The sequence below is a fragment of the Pelodiscus sinensis genome, chromosome 7 (genome assembly GCF_049634645.1).
Source record: "Pelodiscus sinensis isolate JC-2024 chromosome 7, ASM4963464v1, whole genome shotgun sequence".
Taxonomy (NCBI): domain Eukaryota; kingdom Metazoa; phylum Chordata; order Testudines; family Trionychidae; genus Pelodiscus; species Pelodiscus sinensis.
In genome coordinates this window covers 43,034,368-43,053,390 of record NC_134717.1, presented here as the reverse complement: position 1 = coordinate 43,053,390, position 19,023 = coordinate 43,034,368, and the positions used below count along the sequence as shown (strand labels likewise).

General features: G+C 41.4%; 1 long non-coding RNA gene across 4 annotated transcripts in view; it reads right to left on the bottom strand.

Annotated features, from left to right (window-relative positions):
- Positions 1–1,126: 1,126 nt before the first annotated feature.
- Positions 1,127–19,023, bottom strand: part of LOC142830194 (uncharacterized) — a 31,819-nt gene continuing 13,922 nt past the window's right edge. Inside the window, exons 3-4 of one of the 4 annotated variants that reach the window (XR_012905220.1) lie at positions 9,600–10,002; positions 1,127–1,597 (exon numbers count right to left, since the gene is read on the bottom strand). This is a non-coding gene — a long non-coding RNA (uncharacterized LOC142830194). The other 3 variants (XR_012905219.1, XR_012905218.1, XR_012905221.1) reach the window with 3 other exon arrangements.

Below are 19,023 nucleotides of genomic sequence, written 5' to 3'. Positions count from 1 at the left end.
GGCCAATGTAAACATAATCAGCACTTGGCAACAAGGGACTCTCTAAGGGTATGTCTACACTATGGGTTAAGGTTGAATTAAGATGCGCAATTTCAACTACAGTAATCACATAGCTGAAGTTGAAGTATCTTAACTCGACTTTTGGTGCTGTCCACAGTGCAGGAAGTTGAAGGGAAAACACTCTCCCTTCAACTTCCCTTACTCCTCATGGAAGAAGGATGACCAGCATTGACTAGAGCGCCCCTCTCAGTTTGAATTAGTGTGTCTTCACTAGACCTGCTAATCTGAACCCTGAAAGATTGACAGAGGCAGCTTCGATCTTCTCTGTAGTGTAGACATACCCTCAGTATATGTCTGCATAGCAATGCCCAAACCCAGTGGCAACGAGTTTCAGAGCCTGGAACAACTAACTCAGGTGGGCGAGGCTGCAAATAGCCATGTGGCCAGTTGGGCGAGGGCTTGGCAAGGACCTTGGAGTCCAGGTTCCAGGCTAAGCAACTACATGGCCATTTCTAGGTCTTTGAGCCCAAGTAGATTGCCTAGGCTTTGAGACTTTCTATTGCAGGGTTTATTATTAATTTTAATAATAATTATTATTACTGTGTAGCTGTACACTGACATGTGACTGCATTAGCCTACATCCGTAAGGTTCAGATTAACACAGTGTCAATGTGTCTCAGGGTGTGTCTAGACTACATGCCTCCTTCGACGGAGGCATGTAGATTAGCCAGATCGGAAGAGGGAAATGAAGCCGCGATTAAAATAATCGCGGCTTCATTTAAATTTAAATGGCTGCCCCGATCTGCCGATCAGCTGTTTGTCGGCAGATCGGGGGAGTCTGGACGCGATGCCCCGACAAAGAAGCCTTTCTTCATCGACACAGGTAAGCCTGGTAAGCCTGGTTTCACGAGGCTTACCTGTGTCGATGAAGAAAGGCTTCTTTGTCGGGGCATCGCGTCCAGACTCCCCCGATCTGCCGACAAACAGCTGATCGGCAGATCGGGGCAGCCATTTAAATTTAAATGAAGCCGCGATTATTTTAATCGCGGCTTCATTTCCCTCTTCCGATCTGGCTAATCTACATGCCTCCGTCGAAGGAGGCATGTAGTCTAGACACACCCTCAGTGTTTACTCTCGGCATCTTCACCAGTCAGGTAGGAAAGTACTGTTACGCTGATCTGACAGGTAGGGAAGTGTGGTGTTAAAAGACTAAGTGTCTTTCACGAGGGGGAATGGCTTGAGCCAAGTACAGTATTGAAATGAGGTCTTGTGGATCTCAGGCTACCATAGTAACCACTAGGTCTCATTTCATCTATGCTTAGAGCAGGAAATAAGATCCGTACTGCACAGGCCACAGTGTGAAAAACATTGGGATTTTTTTTAATGGTGACCACGATGTTGGCTATATAATTGCCAAATAGTTTCCACATTTACTGTGGTTCTGAAGACTCTAGGGCTCTAATCCTGTGACAGCTGTGTGGAGCCAATGGCAGAATCAAAGACCAAACATCAAATATCTTGAAACAGCTGTTGAGACTGAAGCCCATGGGTACTGGCTGGTACAGCAGTTTGCTTGTTCAGAGTGGACGCTATGAATCTGGAACAGATGCAAATGAATTAGGGATTTCATTAGTGACAGAAAAGGAGACAAATATATATAGAAATAATTATATTAACATGGATGTATAATCATATTTATGTACATATTTCTCATTTTCAATTATGAAAACTATAAATACAATATCATGAGAGGTAAAACCCACGAACAGTGTGAGATCCTATTATTTCTCCAGTAAAGAGGATTTTCATAACTCATTCATAGTCCATTGAATAAATGCTAAAAACTCGCTGCTGACTGTTAATTATCCTCTACAAAGATCTGGGTATTGTGTTCAGTCTGAGTAAAGGAACAGTTGTTATTGTAATGTACATAGAAAGGATGGTACCTGAGAGAGAAGAGAGGAAACATGCCTGTGCAGAATTTTAACAAGTACAGCTTTGTTGCACAGAAGGGACTTGTAGGTTAGGATTTTGACATCCCATGTTTCACAAAACTAAGGTTTTAAAAAATTTGTCTATCTAGCCATATATTTATGGATGGCAAATCTCTGATTATGGGTGATATCTCTTTATTTTGTAGGGACATTGTTGACAAAAATCACTTGTTAAAAGTCACGCTTAAGATCATGACTAAAAGAGATTAGAGAAAAGAAACCTTCTCTCTTTTCAGTTTGTGAGCATTTGACAGCTCTTGTGTTTTCCTACAGTTAGATAGACCGTTGTCCTATGTTTTGCTTAAGGCAAGTGTAGACTCAAATTCATGTGACACAGTCATCTTGTTGGGCTTCTGCATAAGGTGTGTAGCTTTGACTGTAAGACTGGGAATCTAGGCCTCAGTAAAGTTCTGATTCTGCCTGCAGAACAATCTGCCTGAGCAAATACAGATGCATGATTGGGGTTTCAGTTAAGACTTTCTTCTCCTGAACTATTCCAGCCCATGGACTTCAATGGGGTGATATTGCAAAGTTAAACATATACATACATCTTTGCAGGACTGGAGCTGTAATCAATGCGAATTTTAATACTGATTTCATCTGGTATAAGAGATGAACCTTATATCTCCTTTTATGAAAATATCCCTACTTTGTACAAAAGCCTTACTTAAGCAAATACTTAAGCAAATATTACATTTTCGTAGGTAGGGACTTAAGTTTTATTGAAGTTGAAGGAACTTAAGTTTATGCACATGCTTACAGTTAAGCCTGTATAAGTGTTTTCTTAGGGGGGCTTAGTTTTTCAAATAGCAAAAAAGCACAGAAAATATTCTGAAAAAAAGAAACATGCAGTGGTAGATGACAAAAACTAGCAGGAAATTTATTATATTTACTATATGCAAATAGATCACATTTCATTCTTTCATTTAATTACTATTAAAATAATTTTATATTAAAAATCTTTAAAAGACCTTATGTCAACTATTTTAATATAAGCCACTACAAATAATGCAAATGTTCTGTGTTCCCCACTAGTTATATATTTGTACAGGAATACCAGAGAATTTTCTCACACTTCTGGAGTAGCTTTTCACATCTGCGAGCTAAAGCTGAGCACAATATTCAGAAAAAAATGTGTAAATTGAAATTAGCTTTATTGATTTTTGCGGTCACAAAATTTGAACAGTTTTATTACATGTTTCAACATTATTTTTACATTAACATGAACACCATTCATGTTGATTTTTCTAATTTTAAACTGGGTTCCCTGGTTATCCTTGGTCTCAGGACATATTATATTGGTTTTGGTTCCCTGAGAGACTGATTTTACCCTATGTGGTCAGGATTAGTAAAAACCATTTTGAATTATATTATCTGGGGCAGCGGATAAATTTTGAGAGAGCTCTTAACCAGTAATTTTAGAAAGCTGGTGTTGATGATTGAATAATGCTGTGCATTGCTCCTAGATACAGTATGGCTACGTCTACACTGGCATGATTTTTCAGAAATGCTTTTAACGGAAAAGTTTTCCGTTAAAAGCATTTTCGGAAAAGCGTGTCTAGATTGGCAGGATGCTTTTCCGCAAAAGCACTTTTTGCGGAAAAGCGTCCATGGCCAATCTAGACGCGCTATTCTGCAAAAAAGCCCCAATCGCCATTTTCACGATCAGGGCTTTTTTGTGGAAAACAAATCTCTGCTGTCTACACTGGCCCTTTTGCACGAAAGTTTTTCGGAAAAAGACTTTTGCCCGAATGGGAGCAGCATAGTATTTCCGCAAAAGCACTGACAATCTTACATGAGATCATCAGTGCTTTTGCGGAAATTCAAGCGGCTAGTGTAGACAGCTGGCAAGTTTTTCCGCAAAAGCAGGTGATTTTGCGGAAAAACTTGCCAGTCTAGACACAGCCTATGTGTGTTGGGAGGATCTAGTCTTCTCCCCACTACAGGAGACCCAATGGCATGGCTGATGTCCCACTAAAGGGCAGCGTAGACCGCTATCACTAGCCGTTTCCCCACAAGATGGCAACTGTACATAGGCATGATGGAAGGAGGTCAGAGACTGACCTGTTGCAGGACTTCTTGGATCTAAGAAAATATAAGGGAAAACTGGGAACTGAATCTTCTGGTTTGAGCCTATCTCCACTTTGTGTCTATGTGGATTGAGTTCTAACATAACTAAAAGCAGTGTTTTCCAATTATTTTTAAAACAAAATTCCATTTTAGTAGGGAGAAAAGAGAGTGACCTCTTACTATGATCCTATAAATAATCAAGTCAAAAACTTACTAGGAAAGCCTATATAACCATTCTGTCTAGTGATGCTGACCAGGCAGCCTGTAAAAAACCATACTTCACTGTTATCTCTTACTGAATCACTAGCCGCATTTCACATTTTCTTTGTGGTGTAAACAGCAGCACACAACAACAGTAGAAGGTACTGTCCTTTCTCAGACTCCTTGAGTTTGTGCTTGCTCCAGGGATGGCGCTTGGCAAATTAATAATGGATCATTTTTAAGGGTCATTTATTCTTGTCTAGGAGAAGAACAACATTTTTTTTTCTTATAGATGCCCCCTAGGGTTCAATTAATTAGAGTCCCATTGTGTTGGGTGCTGTACTGATCAAGGTTAAGCAGTAGTCTGTGCCCTGAAGAGCTTAAAGTGAATGGTTTCTCAGTGCCATTTGACAGAGAGGAGCAGAAAGTGAAATATGACTTAGTTCAGGGAAAGGTGTCCTTTCAGGGCCAGATTTTCTGACACAGTGCAACCACTTGCCATTTCAACAGGCCCATAGAGGATCTGGCCAGCGCAAGGGTGATATTTTGGTGGTCAGAGGCCTTTATGCCACTGCCCCTCACTGCTGTCTGTGTATGGTGGAAAATGTGTGACTAGAGGAGAGAGGGAATGAGTCTACATGATCCTGGACTGTAGTTTTGACCTGAGGACTCTCTAGCAAGAACAGTGGTTAGGCTGCTTTAGCTCCACAGGGGTTTAAGCCTAGCCGCAAGGCCACATCAGAACTGTGAGGTGGTGCAAAGGTGGGGTTTGAGTGTGTATGTGCATACATGCCATCTCCCCTCCCCCCCATCGTGTGTTTTATATAGATAAACCTTGCCAACTCTGGCAAAGCCATTGCAGGAATTTTCCCCCACAACATGACGTAATGTCATTTAAAAAAAATATATATATATATCCTATTAAAATCTCCAGGATTGCTCTCAATGGTCAATGGGAGATTGATGCCAATTCCAGTAGACTTCAGGCCAGTCCTGGAAACTCCAGTAAACCTCACCCCAGAATCTGGCCTGGTATTCTATGATCTGTGTGCCATACTATATTCCACTCATTCTAACCACACAAGTGTTCTCCCATACATTCTTATAAAAAGCAATGCTCAGAAATGTTAATGTTAACAAAATCAGCCCCCCTAAATCAATTAAAATCAACTCCCTTTCCCATTTCCCTTTGTTTTTCTGTCTTCTGTCCTGTAGCTTCCTTCTCCTTTGTCCTGTGTTAGTCTGCAGGGACATTTTCCCTGCAGGCCCACACAAGCAGTCTATCTTTGCCCGCCTGTCTCACTAATATAATATATATCAAAATGAAAGAAAAGGCTTTTCAGTGGAAATGCTGTTAGGAGTGACAGCAACAAAATACAGACTAAAGAAAGTGAGACAAAGAAGAAATAAAACTTTTGTAAATACCAGTCAGAGCTGGGGAGGAGGAAAAAACACAAGAGTGGAAAACAATGAAAGAACTCTGTAGAAAAATTTGATAAATAGGAAGACATAAACAGAATCAAATATTGTTCTGGCTGCTTTGTGGCCTACTGAGATGGTTGTTTGATACATCTCTGTGATCAGTCATCCCACACAGGTTCGATTAAATATAACTTTTATTTATGGGACTGTGTTATCTCATTTATTTAAATGCAAGATACTTTCTCTTGTAGATGCAAGTCAATAATCTAGTATAGTAGTTATATGCCATTGAGAGAAGAGGGGGCATTTGACACCCTGAGAACAGGTTAATGAGTTGGAAGGTATGATTCCTGGCTTGCACAGAGAAGACCACATTAGCTTTGCTAGAGGTGACATGTTAAGAATAGCAGGGCAGCTGGGGTAGCATAGGTGATGGGGAGGCTTGGTCTAACTGCTTAAGTATGTACCAGGGACTCTGGGCAGATCCCTAACCTGAGAGGGGGCTTTTGTTTGTCTCTGTGTAGACTTTGGAAGACAATAGTGAGTTAGTTCAAGTTCAGAATCTTTTTATCACAACTATAGGGGATAGACACTTGCTCATTATTGAAAGCCCTAAATGTTCTGATGGATAAACAAAGAAGTTCCCAGCAGGGCATACCTCCAAGGACAGGGTAAGCACATTCTTGTTTTTGTTCTCACAGCATTATGCTTGTAGGTTGTACCCCCTCCCAATTTAATATGCATGCAGGGGTTCTTTATTAACCATGTTCTAACAGCATCATAGCAACATGCTTTAGGCTAGTAGGGACAGGGAATGCATAGCACAGTTTGATTAGCCTCTTTCCCAGGGAGGAAAAAACCCTATGTACTCTGGCCAGAGAGAGAGAGAGAGAGAGAGCAGCTGTGATTATTAATCGCTTCTGACTGGCAGTGCCTCAAACTGCTCTAAGCACTTTCCAAGTTACAGTCTTTGCCCATTGAACATGCAATCTGTGAAATTGGACCTTAGTATGTCTCAGCCAGGAATAGTGTAGCTCCTGCCCAAGCAGCCCCCACCCACTGTAGGCTAAACTATATGGTTTGGGCTTGGCCTACACCAGCTTGTTGGGTAGGTGTAGATGTAGATGGGCAGGCACTACATTATTGAATGTGAGGGAGTAGGCTTGATCTTTTCCTGTCTAGAATGTTGGTTGGCAGATCTGATCTGGGCCAGACACATCCGTTCTTCAGTAGGTCCTTCTAGGCTTCCTGATAATTAGCTGGAACAATAATTTATGACAGCTCCACCCAGGCCAATGAACATCTGTTTAGAGGAAGTAGGAAAGAAGCCACTGAGTGGCTGCAGTAGTTGTGAGGCACAGATGAAGACTAGAAAGTTTCTGATGAACCTGTCTCAAGCAAAGGGACTGAAGAAAGAACCAAGCGACTACACCAATCATGAAGGAGGGGAAGCACTAGACATTTGCAAACCGTGGGTATGTTACAGCTGAAGCAGCACAAGCCTTCATGCAAAGTCCCAGTCTCTGCTGAGTTGAAACAGGCTCCCATCCCAGTCAACTCTCCCCACCATTTACAGGAAAAGACCTAGGAGATCAGGATTCACCCATTTCTAATGTTTAGGCAAGGAGTGGAAACATGACCTGATTTCACCTCCCCTGAGCTAGCAAAGAGACTAGTTAAGGGTATGGGGAGACTGGGGGAATAAATACTGGGGGGGGAGGGGATTTGAAAAATAAGAGAGAGGAGAAATGAGCTGAATGGGAAGAGGAAACAATGGTGCTTGTGAGGGGAAGGATTTGAATAACTTAGTTTTTTACATAAGAGACTGAAGAGCCAGCCCAGCATATCACCATGGGTCAGGTGTGGAAGGAAGGGAATGAAAAACTAAGGCTGAGGCCTTAGTCCTCCTCAGCTGTGCCTGATTTGTGCTGGCTGCCGCTGAAGAGGAGGGGCCTTAGGGCTCAGCTGGCTAGCTATGAGCCCTGCCCAAGCGGCCAGAGTACCAGCAAGGGTCGAGTGAGAGGTTATTATTCTCCTTCCTGGCCCTGATGCTATCTTAGTACTGGGGCTAGGAGAGATGGTTTGTGCTACACAAGGATTTTTCTGCCAGGGATTTTCAACTTAGCGGGTTGCAAATAAGTCCTGGGAGAGAAGAGTGTCTCTGACCACCACCTGCCTTTTCTTTTTGGACACATAGGGGCTTTGAAACCTCTCTTCTATTTTAAGATGAGGGCATGGTATGGAAAACTTAACCACCGCTTGATGGAAAGAGAATTCCTAGCTGGGAAATTCTGCCAGATTTCCATCTCCCTTGCGCCATGTGAGTGGGGCCTAGCATTGACCCATAGTGTTTGAAATAGGTACAGTACTGAATGCTCCCTGTCCAGCTACTCTGTTACTGAAAAAGATGCACCTGCACAATAGCCAAGTGCATTTTGGTGATCATTTGTCTGTAAACCTGTGCAAAGGGAAAGACCATTCTGAAATGGGTAAATGAGATTTTGGCTGGGTAGAAGGGAAGATTGTAAAGATCTTCTTAGAGTTTTTTTTATTCTTGGTGCAAACTGGGTACTCTTTCTAATAGCTTCTTGTAAAGATGTCCTTGTTTTGGAGTAATTAATAATGGAGGAAAACATCACATCTTTAACTCTTTATGCCTAAAAGTAAGCCATGTAAAGGATTTATATTTATTTTTAATAAGTCAAAATATTTTTGAGTTCTCGTTTTTTATAATCTGTGATATGTAGATCTGCTGTTATTCTCCTAGTTATAACATACTTATGATGTTCCTCCAGATATCTTCATCAGAGAACTAGGGGAAGAAACGGTACATAGCCAAATTTGAGAGAGGCATATTGTGTTCAATGTGCAATGTTAGTGGGTCAAAGAATGTAAAATGAAGATATGTTGGATTTTTTGTTCATCTTAATTAGATTCAACATCTTTACCTCTAGGATTATTGCATCAGTGCTTTTCCTTCTAATTCATCAGCTTTAAATTGTATGACCAGAGTATCAACAGAAGAATAATAGAATGAATGTTTGTATAATACTGCTCTAGAGAAGACAGTTTGGTGTGTGACTACATCTTGTATCTGTGTCTGAAAAACGTTAGCATAGTAACACTTCAAGTGCTGTTTTTCATACAAGTGTGGCTAGACCTTTAGTGCTCAAGCTGTAAAACAAGTGGTTGCTTGTGTCTCACCTTCGCTTTTTCCTCTGTTCAGCAGAGCAGCATAACCACCTCTTCCTGCAGATTTTAAGCGCTGACTTGAAAAAACAAACTGCTCAAAATGCCAGCAGATATTCGTGGTATGACTGTATTGCTACGTGACTGTTATGACACTTTTTCTTTATCATTATCTTTCTATTTCTAAAGAGCGTGCCTCTCTCTAGGAACACTGGCCATTTTGTTAGGCACAGTTCATGCAGCATTCATGTGTTACAGAGGATATGCACACTATGATAGTTGTTGGGGCATCTGTGGATTGGGAGTCACTTTATCTGTGTATCTGGTGAGAGGGAGTCTGACTTTGTGATAGCTGGGTGCTAGCTCCCTGATGTTGCCAGCCCTTTAGCCACTCATGCACTGTCTCCTGAGCTATGCCAGCCCTAATTTAGGCCTGTATATTCCCAACAAGTCCCTTGACAAGTTGTTTCTCTGTGTGATATCTAAGCTCATGATTCCAGCTTCTCAGAGAAATCACAGATCTTCTGCATCCTCCAGGGTATCCGTTTTCTTGTAAGCCTCTGCTTCTGTAAAGCTCTCAGCATGTCAGCATTTATGGGAAAACAAAACTAAGTTTATTTAAGGGAGAAAAAAGATATAACTAGTCGCGAGAGAAAGTGATGGAACCAAATGGTTACAACTCAAAAGAAAATCATAAAAATGCAAACCTGGGTCTATACTTACCAAGAGTTACCTTTCCTTCTCTAATAAAGCAGATTTTCCTCCCAAAGTTCAGTCTGTTGCAGAGCTGGCTGGGTTTATATGAACCAGGGTCTAAAGGTACCGCCTCAAGGGGTTTCCTCATTGAATGGATCTACCGTGCCTCTCTCTATGCTCCGTTGCACTGAAACAGCCTTTATTTGTAGCAAGGGTGATCTTATGTCAGCTGTAATGTTCCTTTTCACCTCCACATTGTTTCAATAGTTTGCACTTTGTGTCTCATGGTTTTCCATTGACTGTTCTGGAATGTGGCAATGGCATACAGTAGAATCTGGCATTACCTCACTGGCTGATTAAGAAGGGTTGACAACTTCCTCTTGCTTGAATGGATCATCAGAGAGACATATTACCTCCTGGGAACCAACTCCTTAAAGCAGAAATACTCAGACTGAGGTTTGTGAGCCGGAAGTAGTTTTTAAATGCGTCTATGGTTCTTTGCAGCACATATTAAAATACTGCATGATTTAATTATTAACTGATCTAATTTATTAACCAATCAAGATGCTTTTATTATGCTATTAACCAATTGTATTTGATAAAATAACTCTTGGTCAGTCATTTGCTGTGAGAATCTATATATAATATAAACAATGAATTTATACTAATATAATTCTTTTAGGCAATATGGATTGCCAGTATGGTTCCTGAACCACTGAGGTCTAAGTATTGCTGCCGTAAAGCATACTTTCAACATAAACACACAATTCCTTAAAATTACCCATACTCTGAATCTTGATAAGTTATGGATTTTCTGTAGTATGTTACTCTTTATGGATAGCCTGTAAAACACATGCTTGGTATAATGAGTTTGTCAGGGCTGACACAAGTTATTTGCAAAGAACCAGGGAACCTTTGGCTATGGGTCTCTGTGTCCCAGTGCTGCTCATTTATGTAGATTTTACTCTTATACGGTCCTTTTTTTTTTTTTTTTAATAGTTAGTTTTACTTTGTCTGACTCCGCATTCTGTTTCTGTATGGTGAAAAACATAATGGTGAATATTGTTTTGTGTATATTTGAGAACTTACAGTGGGTTGATTGACTCTCTTAGTAACTGTTTTTAATATTCAAGTGAGCCAGGATAAAATATAGATTTTACTTGCATGGGTATACAAACATGCATTGCATACGTTATGGCAAATAGTGTTTCTTTTTTCAAAAGATATTTTTTCCTTATGGAATGCAGAGCCTTAACATGAATAATGATGAATTCATTGTGGACTAGAAGCAGCAAGGTGAAACTGTCTGGAATTATGGATTCTGAAGCACTGTTAGTCCTGATCGCCAATAGCAAAATTCTAAGCCGCTTCGGTTTGCTGCTCTCCTGCCTGCACATAGAAACACGTGAAAAGAAAAATAGCAGGTGAAGACTGCAGAAGAACGGGGGAAGAGGTGGAAGAAAGGGAAGCTGCACAAAATGGTAGGGGAGAGCAGAGAGAACTAGGGGGAGAAAAATCCTATGTTAGGAGGGCAGAAAACACAATTGAACATGGCTGGAATGAATTAGTGGAAGTTGGTCCTGTTTTCAGCAGATGACTTCCTGAGGTCTCTTCCAACCCTAATCTTCTGTGTTCCTATGTATGGCCATTATGTCAAATCACTGAGGGGTGGTTACTGTTTATTCCTATTTTAAAGGGAGTCTGTGGGAAAGATGTAAGGAGAAGCAGAGAGACTGACAGGGACGGACCAAAAGAAAAAATGTCAATTTTAAGTGCTCTACTCCTTTTTCAGTGGTAGTTTGGGGCTTTCAGTACTCTAAGCTGATCACCTAGGCTATGTCTATACTACAGGGTTTTTGTACAAAAACATCTGTTTTTGCGCAAAAATCTGCGTAGTGTCCACATCTCAAGTGTGTTTTTGTGCAAAAAAATACAGTAAATCAACAGGACAGAAGGCTCTTGCTGGCAGAATTATTCCTCTCCCCATAAGGAATAGCTCTTTTTTGCACAAGAGTTCTTGTGCAAAAAGGTGTGTGTGTGTGTGTGTGTATGCTCAACAGGGTTTTTTGCGCAAAAAGAGCGCTTCACAAAAAGCACAGGTGGTCTGATTGCCATTCACAGAATGGCCATCAGAACTTTCTTGCGCAAGAGTGGCCATGCAGTGTGGATGCTCTCTTGGGAATTGTTGGGGTTTTCTAATAATAGAAAATTATATTAACATAGCATTTAGGGTATAAAATGGTACTTAAAAAACAACTCAGCTTGGTTTCCAAGCACAGGAGGAGGTGAAAGGGATCTTAACAATTCAGGAAATCTTATAAGGGAGAGAATTTCACTTTCCCCCCCTACTCTTCTGATGCTTTTCCTAGGAAATATTTTTTGCAGTAGAAGGATACATTGCATGAACACTCCAGAAACTGTTTGTATGCAACAGTTTTGTCTTATATTTAAAAGCTAACATTTCATCTTCTGAAAGTAACAGTGTGCAGCATCAGGCTATTTGTGCATTTTTTTGGGGGGGAGTTAAGTTGCATGTTTGGATAACCCATTAACATTCCTAATGTGGGGTGGCAATGTTACAGGAGCTGAAGACAAACAACACAGAAATGAAGTAGAAAGAGAGGCTTTTTTGTGACAGCGTGGAGTGTTTGGTGCTCATATGAGTGAAAAGACTGTAATTCTATTTCTCTACAGCAGTGGCTCTTAACCAGAGGTATACGTATAGGTATGTAGAGATATTCCAGGGGGGACAATACCACTCATTCGGATATTCCCAGTTGTACAATAGGCTACACAAAAAGCACTGGTGAATTCAGAACACACTAAAACGTCACCCAATGACTTGTTTGTACTGCTCTATATATTATACACTGAAATGAAAATATATTTATATTTCAGTTGATTTTATAATTATATGGTAAAAATGAGAGAGTAAGCAATTTTCCAGCAACAATGTGCCTGTGATGCTTACAAAATCAGACATTACAAAATCACACAATAGCAAGAAGTTTTTAAGCGAGGTGAAATTTGGGGTTGTGCAAGACAAATCAGACCCCTGAAAGGGGTACAGTAGTCTGGAAAGGTTGAGAGTCACCACCCTACAGTAAAAATAAGGAAATTCTATGATAGTTACAAGCAGTTGTGGACAAAATGTACAATAAGTGATGTGGATTTAAAAATCTGTTTGTTACAAATTACATTTAAAGGTATTACAAATAATTCCACATAGTGTACTTTCACTAATTTTATATGTAAATAGTTGTACGTCTTTAAATGTCTGCTATGCTTGGCAGGGGTGCCATTTCAGATTTTGGGGTGTGTGCTTATTCCCCAAGGAAAGCAGGAGTTATTTCAAAATAGTTATTTTGGGAGTTATTTCGAAATGATATTTTGAAATAATTTCCTAGTGTAGACATGCCCCGTGAGGGGAATGGGGTCTAGTAGGTTATAGTAGGAGCAGATACATCTGGGTTCTATGTAAGAATGGCCATACTGGGTAGACCAGTATCTAGTCTATCTAGTCAAGTATCCTATTTTTCAACAGTGGTCAATGGCAGGTGCTTCATCGGGAATAAATACAATAGGCAATTTTTGATTGATTCATCCCATCACCAATTCCCAACTTCTGGCAAACAGATATGAAGGACAAGCAGAACATGGTGTTGGATCTCTGCCCACACTGGCTTATAATAATTGAGGGACCTATTCTCCATAAACTTATCTAGGTTTTGTGTGTGTGTGTGTGTGGGGGGGGGGGGGTAAACCCTGTTATAGTCTTGACTGTCACAACATCCTCTGACAAAGAGTTCCACAAGTTGACTGTGAAGAAATATGGGTATTTTGTTTGTTTTTTAAAATTTGCTGGCTATTTTCACAGAGTGACTCCTAGTTCTTTTTATTTGAAGGAGTAAATAACAATTCCTTATTCAATTTTCATGATTTTATAGATCTCTCTCATATCTCTCCCTTAATCATTTCTTTTCCAAACTGAAAAGTCCCAGTCTTTCTAATATTCCCTCACATGGAATGTGTTAATTACTCCTTGTAATTTCTGTTGCCATGGTCAGTACCTTTTCTAAATCCAATGTTTTTTTTTGAGATGGGATGATCAGATCTGCACACAGTACTCAATATGTGGCCATATCATGGATTTATATGAGGCAATATGGTATTTTCTGTCTAATCTATCCGTTTCCTAACACGCCCCAATATTCTGTTAATTTTTTTTTGGCTGTTACTAGATATGTAACAGATATTTTCAGAAAACTATCCACAATGACTCCAATATTTCTTTGATGGACTAAGCTAATTTAGACCCTGCCATTTTGTATGTATATTTGAGATTATATTTTTCCATATGAATTATTCTACATTTATCAAAATTGAATTTTACCTGCCAATGTGTTGCCCAGTCACCCACTTTTGTGGAATACCTTTGTAAATCTTTCCAGTCTGTTATCTGGACTTAACTAGCTGCAAATTTTCCCAGCTCTCTGATTACATTTATGATTGATCAGTACTGGTCCCAGTACAGAGGCCTGGAGGACGCCACTATTTACTTCTCTCCAATTCTCACCATTTATTCCCTTTGTTTCCTATCTTTTGTCTGGAGTACCTGACAATGCTTTTGGGATCATCTAATGATCTTTAGTTTTCTTTGATAACAAGTCTTATCTTAATCACCCAAAGGATGTGCTGCTTCCAGCTTCTGAATTCATCACATATCACGCAGTTGCAGTTAAAGGCTCCGTATGGGGCTAGGGCAGTGATCCCCAACGCAGTGCTTGCAAGCGCAATGGCGCCCACTGGGCTATTTCTGTGCGCACGCCGAGTGATCGGGGCTGGCCCCGCTCCCAGGCGCATGGGCAGTACCGGCCACTGGGCACGCAGCATATGGGGGGCCCCGCCCCCGGGTGCACGGCGCAAGGGCTGTGCTGGCCCCGGGCACACGGCACAGGGGTGTCCCCGCCCCGGGCACGCGGTATAGGAGCAGCGCCGGACCCTGGCCGCGTGGTCCATGGGCGCTACCGGCTCCTGGGTGCATGACACAGAAGAGGCGTCAGCCCCGGGCATGCAGCGCATGGGTTGGGAACCAGTGGGCTAGGGAGAGTAGACACCTGGTACAAAATTCAGGGCATGGGAGTCTCAGTCCCTCCCATTTCCTCAAAATGATGCCCCCAGTGCTTGGTGCTGCTACACCAAATTCACAAAAAGATAGTCCTTGCCAAGAAGAGTATTTATGCTAAGGGCCCAATCCCGTAAGCATGTACGTATGGGTATGTCTACACTGCAAATTAACTTTAATAGTGTCTACACATGCAAACCACAATTTTGAAATTAATTCGAAACAGCGGAGCGCTTGCTTCAAATTTGGTAAACCTCATTCTACGAGGAGTAACACCAAATTTGAAATAGCTATTTCAAATTAAGCGCTGTGAAGACATTTAATTCGAAATATGGGGCCTCCAGCCCTTTCCAAGGAGCCCTGGTGGCCACTCTGGGCACAACCAGGAAAACTTACTCTCCTCTCCCCCAACCCCAAAGCCATTAAAGGGATAGATCCTGACCACAGTGCCTGTGCCAGCTCCAAGCCTGCCAGCCCAGAGACAGCAGTGGCCACTTATCTAGTGATCCCAAAACATGAGCCAGCCCCCAACATCCATGATCTCCGCACTAGATGGAGGAACGCGGCTGTCTATGGCAGGATAGCTGCCAGCCTGGCCACCAAAGGCCACATGCGAACCCAGGAGCAGGTTTGCATGAAAATCAAGTTGGTCTGGCGAGACCCCCAGCCCTGGGCCCTGAGCTTCCCCTCCCCCTTCTTCCCCGTCTCCCTTTCAGCTCCTTCCTCCCAGGTTTTCCCCTCCCCTCTCCCACCTCCTTTTCCCATCCCCCTCCAGTTTTGTTCAATAAACCCAGTTTCTGTTTTTGAACATACGTGTCTTTTGTTTGACATCAGAAAGGGGAGCTAGGGAGGAGTAAGTGGAAGGATGTGAGGGAGGAATGGGGCATGAGCCCCTGGTGGGGAGGACCAGGGTGGCTCTGAGGGGTGGACGCTCTCCCTTAGGGCCTCCTGAATCCTGACAACCCTACGATGGACCCCCTGGATGGCAGCCTGCAGCAAGTGCAGCCGGGCTGATGGCAACAACTCCACAAGATGCACCAGAGTGCCCAGGGGCAGCTCTGGCTCCATGTGGCCGAGTGCTGTGGTGTCCCGAGTGCGGGCACTCGGGGCACTCCAAGACAGGACTGCTTTGCTAACCCACATTGAGGTAGACAAGCAAGTGGGGAACCCTGAGAACTGTCTGTCCGGGGTGGGAGTAGGGTTCCTTTAAGCACGGAGCTCAGTTAACCTCAGACAGCAGCCCCACACACACTAAGTCCTAACCTGATGCCCTGCTGGCACCGGTTCCGGCCAGCCTTAACTCTGATTCAAGGTCCACTCAGTGTGGACGCTCTATTTCGAAATGGCAAAACGCTATTTTGAAATAGCTTATATACACAAAAACTAAACTCGAATTAACACTAGCATAGACATACCCTATTTGAGTAACTGCATTTGCATAAGCAGTGTCATTGAAGCTGCTGGGATTACTCAGCTGGGTAAAGTTGCTCCTGTGATTTTTGTGACTGGGCTCTCGTGGCGCTTATGATTTAATCATGTATTGTATATGAAAGTGTGTCTTAAGCATTTTTTTCAGCATTACCTTCTCCCACTGTTTTAGATACGACTTTTCCCACACAAGGCATCTCTTGAAAGAACTGGTTCTATATTTGGTAATGACTAAAGGCAGGAACACGTCTGAAAGAAAAAGACTTTTCAAGCAGCATGCTGCTGGTTCAGAGGTTCCTCAACAAATTCTGTTGTATTCTGCCTCTGAGGTGTGTTGCCCGCTTGCCTGCCTGAGCCATGATGGATCAATCTGCAAACTGCCTGAGACTGCACAATATGCTTCAATGTACTCTTTCCTCTCTGGAAGAAAGATGCAGAAAAATGTCAGCAAATTAGTAACTTAGATGGGTGGGTGACTAGAATTGAGAACTGTAAGGAGATAACTGAGAGCAGAGCACTTTCCCACAAGGAAACAATTAGTAATACTGCAAAGGCGGGGTTTAAACCATTTTTTTTCAAGTACTGCGTAACTTCCCCTTATCTTCCCAAAACAGAAGAAAAAGATCAAAATAATCTGTAGTCACTACCAAGGCAACACCATTAATGATCAAAATAGTCCCAAAGAGTACTAGTTAAAACTCGTGTTATAACATTTCACAGCAGCTAGCCACTAAATTGGTAAGTGCTCTATAAATAGAGCTGATTATGACATTAAACCAAAAATGAAAAAAAATGGGGATTGCTTGGGGAGGGGTTTATGGTAGATTTTGCAAACTTCACCAGCCCAAGACTCCTGATGTTCAGGTCCAGTAGGAACTCAAAACCATGCTGACTAATGCTGGGAGTGGGCTTCTCAGTCCATATTTTCTTAGAGCTCTCTTTCTGAGTAACTATGTGAAACTGCTCTCAATTAGTTTGGTTTGTCACCACTAACATATGGCCCTCATCATTTTTCTTTGCGGAGATTGTAAAATGCATTTTTTATTCCCCTCACGTCACATTGCACTTAAATTATTAAACTGTTATTGCAGATTTTCTGCATTAAAAGGGGAAATGTTTCCCTAAAACTGTTCAGGCCCCAGATTTAGGATGTATGAATAAGAAGAATTTATCCACAAAAAGAAAGTATGTTGGTAAAAGACCTTTAGGTAAAACTCATCAATTATGATAATAGTTTACTAAGATGTATTTTTTTAGCATGGGGGGGAAGGGTGTTCTGAATGAATTTGCAGTTAATTCTGAGCTAACTCCATGTCTTGCAAGGTTTTTTTTATTTTTTTATTCGGTGGAGGACAAGGGCTGTAGCAGATTTTCTGTGAAAGGTGAAACAGAGTATTAAGTTTATTTTGCAATGTATTTTATTAAACATAAACCAAATAACGATGGAAGTACTAGTCCTCTATTAACATGTTTGATCTAAGGTGTTTCTATGAGGGTTAGTGAATGATCTAGTGAATGGGACTGCGTCTAAACTACGGGGTTTTTCCAGGGAATGCATCTGCTCTTTCGCTTTTTTTGTGTGGAAGAGCAGACGTGCTGTTTTAGACGCCGTCTTCCTCCTTCCACGAGGAAGAAGGGCTCTTCCAAAAGAGGAGGCTTTTCCGAAATTTGGCCCAATGTAGATGGGCCAAATTTTGGAACAGCCTCTTCCAACAAATTGCAAACCTTTTTCCAATAAAACATTGTAGTCTAGATGTAGCCTGGGACTTGAGTGACCAGGGTTCAAGTGCCACAAAACTTCCTGTGTGCCTTAGGGACAAGCCCCTTAAAATATATTTTGTGCTTCAGATTCCCATCTGTAAAATGGGGATCATACCCACCATACCTCACATGAGCATTTTGAGGAGAAAATTCATTCTGGGTATGAGGTGCTCCGATACCATGGCAATTTATCAAAGCAATGGACTAAGATTTCAAACACTTCTGGAGTTCTAAAGTGTTGGTCTTGTTCAATAGAAATATATCGTGAGGGATGAGAATGCTTCATCTTGCAGCTGTATGTAAACATGCAAGTAATTGTCTTCAAGCACATTTAGCTGCAACTGTGAAGATCACCGTGTGTTTTTAGCAGTTAGAAATGTTCAGATTTGTATCGCCAAACAACAGAGCTGAAACATTTTTATGTATAATTATAGCAAGTGATGCGAGCTGCTCTAAGTTTACAATCTTTCCCTAGGAAACACTAGCCTAGATGCACTTTGGGGTGTTTACTGGAGTGTCTTCTGTGTTTCATGATTATTTATACTGATGAGCAAACTGAATTTAGACAAACGATGGTTACTTCATTGACAGAAGATGGTTGCTTCATTGGAAGAAAAGATTAGGACTTAGCTCATTATGTTGCTGGCTTCCAATTTTTTGATGTGTGACTGGTGCTAAATGAAGTGCTACAGTCAGCTCCATTGGCCTTCCTGGGGGAAATACTCTATTAACACTTTTAATTTGTATTGATTTTTATTAGACCAGAGCAATATCTGGTCGAGTTGATATTTTTTTTCCAGACGTCAACTAGTAACATTAACTTTTTTTAAATGATAAGTTACCTTCTCCCCCTCCACCTGCAAATCAACAAAAAGGCCTTTGACAAAGGTTTGTGGGATATTTAGAAATCCAATAAATTGTTTTTCATCTGACTTTTGGAAAGTCACTTTTGAGTGCTGCTTTTTCATTTCTTCCAAATAAGCGATTAATCTCTTGACTTGTTTGAAGTGATCTAACATTGCTTGGACCATTATTGACAGCGTTAGAGCAGACAACAGAATGGGCCTTAGTTCCTTGGAAGAAAGAAGAACTTCAGAAAATGCATTGTCCTCTCCTGCATAAAATTAACTTGTAGAT